Below are 6000 nucleotides of genomic sequence, written 5' to 3'. Positions count from 1 at the left end.
CTTATGCGTTTCAGGATACAATGAACGTGCAGGCAGGTCGCAAAAGACTACATTTATTGTTTTGTGACCTTGCTACAATGGCAATATATATTTTAGGAATGACAATGGTCAGGTACGCTCTCTAAATTTGTAGCACTCGATTTTAGGTTGGAATGAGCAATGAATAGCAACTTCTCTCCTGATATTTTCTAATATATGCTAAATTTTAAATTTAATGTGATCGAATATGTGATAATATAATAATAATATATAAGAATATAATATGTGATAAATGAATGTGATCAACAGTAGATGTAAACAACATGAGTAACCAGGGAAGTGCATTCTCAATAAATAATTGTCTTCTTATAGCGTATATGTGCATGCCTATTAACTGAAACAATTATGACAGTTCCCTGACAAGTTTTAATTTCTGAGAGTGTACTGTAGAAGCTGCTTAGATCTACAACAGTTCATACAAGGTATTATATACTGTCAATGCCTTTAAAAATCCCATGTGACACATATCCCTTTACTTTCTGGAGATGCTGTGGTAGTCAAAGTTTGCGGGCATTACGCAGGTTCTGCACCCATTTCTTGAGTATGTCGAGGCAGCTGTGAAGTAACCTGCATTGATGATGATTATTCCAACTTTTATGGTGCATCGACAACAAAGGTAATAATACATCAGAACATTGGTTTGGGTGCAACCAGTTAAAAATAAATATGTTGTTTAATAAATGCATTGGACAAATGTTAAAACATCAGTTTAAAACATGGTTTACAATCCCTGTATCTTCTAATAATTAAAAAGATTAAAAACTATTCTAAAAAGAATATGGGGAACTCTTCTAAAAAGAATTATAATCTCCAGTTATTATATTGCTGGGTTAAGGAGCCTAAAGTGTAAGGTGTGTTTCTGATGTGAACATGTAAGAAAATAAGCAAAACTGAGAGAGGCTAACCACAGTGCGTGCACTGAGGTTGTTCCTTCCTGTAAAGTAGAAACCAGTGGATGAGGAACGTGATACTTACCTGTACACCCAGCCGTATCACACTGCACAGATTATTCACTGGGCAGCCCTCATGACGAAACCTGTATTGAGAGACCACTTTTGCCTTAAAACTGCTACAAATAGCACGACACGCTACAAATTATTACTATCGTAACAAGCTGACGATACAGCTCAGACACAAAGGCGTTATTCAAGTCGCGCCACACCACCGTTACGTAGGATTCTTTGTCACAAATCTAACCAAGGCACAAAACAATACCAATACATGAAAAAATGTGACAATCGTGGTCTTATTATGACGTAATACCGAACTTGTGCGCGAAGGTAATTCAAAGAAATGAATGTGGCACTTGCTTCCGCAGAGAACACCGTGTACCATGCTAGCAATGCATGCAAAAAAGCGCTCGAGTGTTCGCACATATATTGATGACAACACTACCTGTGTAGTGTAACATGTTCTTTCAAGCATATTATGCACTCAAACTGTATTTGCCGCCGGGTAAAATGCAAGTATGCTCGATTGAACGTCGGAAGAGCGATCAAGCAACCTGCATCCAGTGCTCGTTTTGGGCAAAAAAACACTTCATAATGGTCAAATAAATGTACAGAATGGACGCCTATTTATTCCTTGATGAAGAGTGACTCACCTGTATAAGTTTAGGCTAGGCCCTGTAACCTTGCCAGTACGGCTGGCCAGAGGGCGCGAGTGCGCATTGCTTTCAGAGACGCCTGTGGCAGTTTTGTGCAACTCTGCTAAGTACACGGTGTGCTGTTTGGCATAGCCACACAGCAGACTTGTGCCCGTTACCAAAAAATAGGAACTAAATACCGTTACCCGTTACTTCAGAAAAAAGTAACTAAATACATTACTCGTTACCAACATACAAAAGTAACGAGTTCTCGTTACTCACAGGTAACGAGTTACTTTTTCGTTACCGCCGCATAGTTAAAGAAGCCAACAAACATGCCGTCACTTGCCTTCAACTCAGTATTAATGAGAAATTGCACTTCACAAAAAGCTGATACTCGAAATTTACATCAGTGATCTTCGTTCTCTTTCGTGTGATGACATCTGCTGCCGAAGTGGGGGTGATCGGAGGTTATGAAAACACAAGAAAAGACACCGGTTTTCGTGCCACCGATCACCAACGGTTCCCAAAAACAGACGAGGGGCTGCGTCACAATTTAGGGCTCTCAGAAGCTTAGCAAAGACAAGAAAAGGCTAGAAGTCGAAACGCGTTTTTTATAGCCATAGCACAATTGGTACCCATCCTTGGGAAGGAGTGATGGTCGGAGATGACGGAAACAAGAGAAAAGACAAGGGCCGTTTAAGACGATTGAGCACGTCAACAACACATCCAACGAGGGACTGCAATAATACTTTGAGTCACACGTGGTCGTGGGTCACGCAGGCCCACGCATTGCGCCACACGGAGTGCCGAAATGTGCTCCCCCGCGCTGAAGAAAAGGAACGAGTAACGTCAGTAACGAGTTACCAATTTTTGTAACTGATTCCGTTACTATTACAATTTTTTAAAAAGTAACTGAATCGTTACTTCGTTACCAAAAAAAGTAACCGTTACCAAGTAACGAGTTACTTGTAACGAGTTAGGCACAACTCTGCCACACAGTACTTCGTACGGCTGGGATATGCTTCAGCTCTCTTACTCGTTCTCTGAAGTGCGCGGGATTGACGTTTCTTTCTAGTTTTTTTCTCTAGTGAACATGTGGATAGTGAATGGCGAACTTGCGAGTAGAGCACCTGAGAAGTAGTTTTTGGGGGTGGGGTGGGGTGAGAATTTTGTTAGGAGTAGCGGCATTGTTTTGGTAGGCGTCACCATTCCTCAAGTCGGCTTCACCTAGCACACGGGTGCATTAGGTGAAGCCCCCTTTACAAAACTACCAGTATGCCCAGACGGAGGAGGAGGAGGAGGAGTGTCGTTGGGAGGAACCCGAGAGGTCTGCCTGCCTCATTAGGCGGCATGTTTCTCGGGAAGGGAAAGGTGGTGGAGAGGAGGAGAGGAGAGGGTGAAGTGGAAGACCCAGCGGAATCCGCTGGGGGGGAGGATAGCTGCGTCCATGGGCCCACTTCAGGGGAACTGTGCCGGCATACGCCTATTACACATCTGAGGGAAACCCAGGAAAAACCCCAGACGGCACAGCCGGCCCGCGGATTCGAACCGCGGACCTCCCAGTCTCCAAGCGCACGCGTTACCGCTGCGCCACCGGAGCTGGCCCAGACTGTACGTACGTTTCCGGCAGAAATGGCGAAATGTAACATTTTGATGTCAGGTAAAGCCCACTTTACGGAACAGTTAATGTTGCTCCGTGTCATTTTCTCCCGCTGGTATTCTTTGTAAAAAAATTTGCATTTTTTGGCACGCTTTCTTTTCTTCTTTATTTTTATTTTGCTCTTTCCTTGGTAACTTTACTTGTGCATATTTATCTTGCATTTTTTCTACTATGCAAGTGAGCGCGCGCGGGAAAGAAAAGGAACATTACGGGACAGTGACCGCAACGTTGCTTCTTTTCGGTCTGTACCATGGGCATCCGTGTGACTTTTTTTCAGCGAAGAGCAAAGCAATTCATTGACGGGGAGGGGGGTTAGAACGTACAACAGATAAAAACAGGACATGCATGCACCAGACAAGCATAAGGACAACCGAATGCTCTGATAATGTTCAAACCATCTTGACGATATCATTGTATAGCTCTTGATTTCTTCACACCTGGCCCACTCATTCGGCAGAGCGTTGCGCCGGGCACGAAAGTAGCGACAGACGAATGAGAGGACTACAGGTGCATAAGCTACCTGCGCGAGGTCAACGGGACACACATGAATATGCAGGACGCAACAGTTAACCACAATATGAAGTTTGTGTGTCCCGTGACGGGCACTAGCACCCAGCGTATAACTAACGTACCCCAACGTCTAACCTAACCCAACCCAACCTAACCTAACCTAGAGGAGAGCAGTACCGTGTATGGGGAGTTCTAGATTGAGCAGTGCGACAAATATAAAAATGGAAGCCATTGATGTTGCTCATTAAAATGAGTCGTCCAAGTAATCCGATGAACGGTGGAGGTTGTAGCACGGATAGGGAAGGCAATCTCGCGTTCTTGATTAGCTTGAGGCGAAAAAGAAATTGACACTTGAACTGAAACTGAAATACTTGTTGATGCTTTCGATAAATGTAGTAACAGAAATTTATAGAAGTAAGTGAGCGGTAGCGTGTTTCTTCATTTTTGTTCTTGTCGAAAGTACAATGATTTCGTGATTTGTCGAAAGTACAATGATTTGCAAATTATCATTAAAGCTCCACTTTACAGGCTTTGTCGATTGTTCTAGCAATGACTTGGAAAAAGCAGCTATAGGTATGCCTCACGAGTCATCAAACGTACCATCCAAGACATCTATACAGGGTGTTTCACCGAAGGTAATAAAATATTCTAAATGGCTATATACTCGCCGGAGGATTGTCGGACTTTCGGCAATTACCTTCTCGAAACTTTTGCGACGATTGAGGAAGGCTTTGGATAATTTTTAATTGCGGGAAATTTATTTGTTCAATTCAACTTTGAGAACTGCCAAGCGAACCTCACTTTGTTTTCACAGAAATATGAAGTCCTCCACTGATAACCACACACCCAACCGAAACTATGCACTGTATAACAACAGAAATAGTCTAAAAAAATTGTAAAAATTCGGCTTTAGCCCCGCCCACATGATTGTCGAAAAGAAAAGCGCACGGTATTTGCGGGGAGAGGAGGAAGTGTTCAGGACTCTTGTTTTACCTTTCTTTGCGCCGTGTTGACCTTGATGCTGGTGACAACCGACTTATACCACAGACTCGCAGGTGGTCAAGAATTATACTCGGATATCGTCTAATTATTTGGACATTATCAGAGGACCGTCTGCATGTCAGAGCATTCGATTGTCCTCATGCTATTGTCTTGGGTCTATTGGTTGGACGTTTTTGTCCCCCCCCCCCTTCCCTTCGGGAATTCTTTGCCCTACGCTGAAAAAAAGTCACAGGGACGCCCATGGTACAGACGGAGAAATCGTGGCAAAATGCACATAATTTTACAAAGAATACGAAGGGGAGGCAACGATACGAAGCAACACAAGCTGCTCCGTAAGGTGTATCCTGAGGCTGGAACAAACAGAACGACCAGCCTCGCGTGATCCAGTATCGCACCTGACCGGCAATCATGACGTACAGGCGCATATCCCACTGTTGTTTGCTTTCCTTTCTTTTTTTCTTTTTTATTGTTGTTGTTAATCGCTGTGACCTTTCATGGAGCCGAACCCAGCGCTAACATGCTCCTTCTCTTGACGACCTTCACAGCGTGATGTCACCGGTGGGCTATAGCTGGCGGACGTTGACCCCACGGAGACGAGGTCGCGTTCACGAGGTAAATAAATACTTTGTTCGATAACCAACACCATATGCGCAAGTTCCACCACATTACACGCTATAAATTCAATACTGTCAAGTTGAAAGTGCCACTTCGTTATGGGGTACACGACCCCACAACACAAACAAGGAAAAGCAAAAGAGAGGTAGTACAGACCATGGGAGTACGGGGGAACGGGGCCAGGCGGGGGGAGTTCCGGCTCTTCACTCGCAGCGAGGTAGTCAAGAACTATACCCGGTTAACCTTTCCTTCTTTTTCCCGGTTAAGCTAACCGTTCAGTTTTTTTTTTTAAATAAATATATCCCGCACCCCCCAGTTATCATCATGATTTAAACCTCATCAGCTGCATGTCCGAGCTTTCGGTTGCCCTCATGCTAGTCTTTTGCCTATTAGTTGTAAGTTCCTCCGCCCCCCCAGGGAATTCTTTGTGGTAGTACAAAAAAAAAACTGAATGTCCTTCTCCAGCACTCACATGCTTTTGTTGAATACAACTGCAGCGTGAGAAAAGCTGCTTCGGGACGGGGTCCTGCTATCCAGTGCTAACTTTGTCATGCTTGTTATGTGGAGCATGTTCCAAAAAATGCAG

The sequence above is a fragment of the Ornithodoros turicata genome, chromosome 1, assembly GCF_037126465.1.
Source record: "Ornithodoros turicata isolate Travis chromosome 1, ASM3712646v1, whole genome shotgun sequence".
Classification (NCBI taxonomy): Eukaryota; Metazoa; Arthropoda; class Arachnida; order Ixodida; family Argasidae; genus Ornithodoros; species Ornithodoros turicata.
This window is presented reverse-complemented; position numbering follows the sequence as displayed.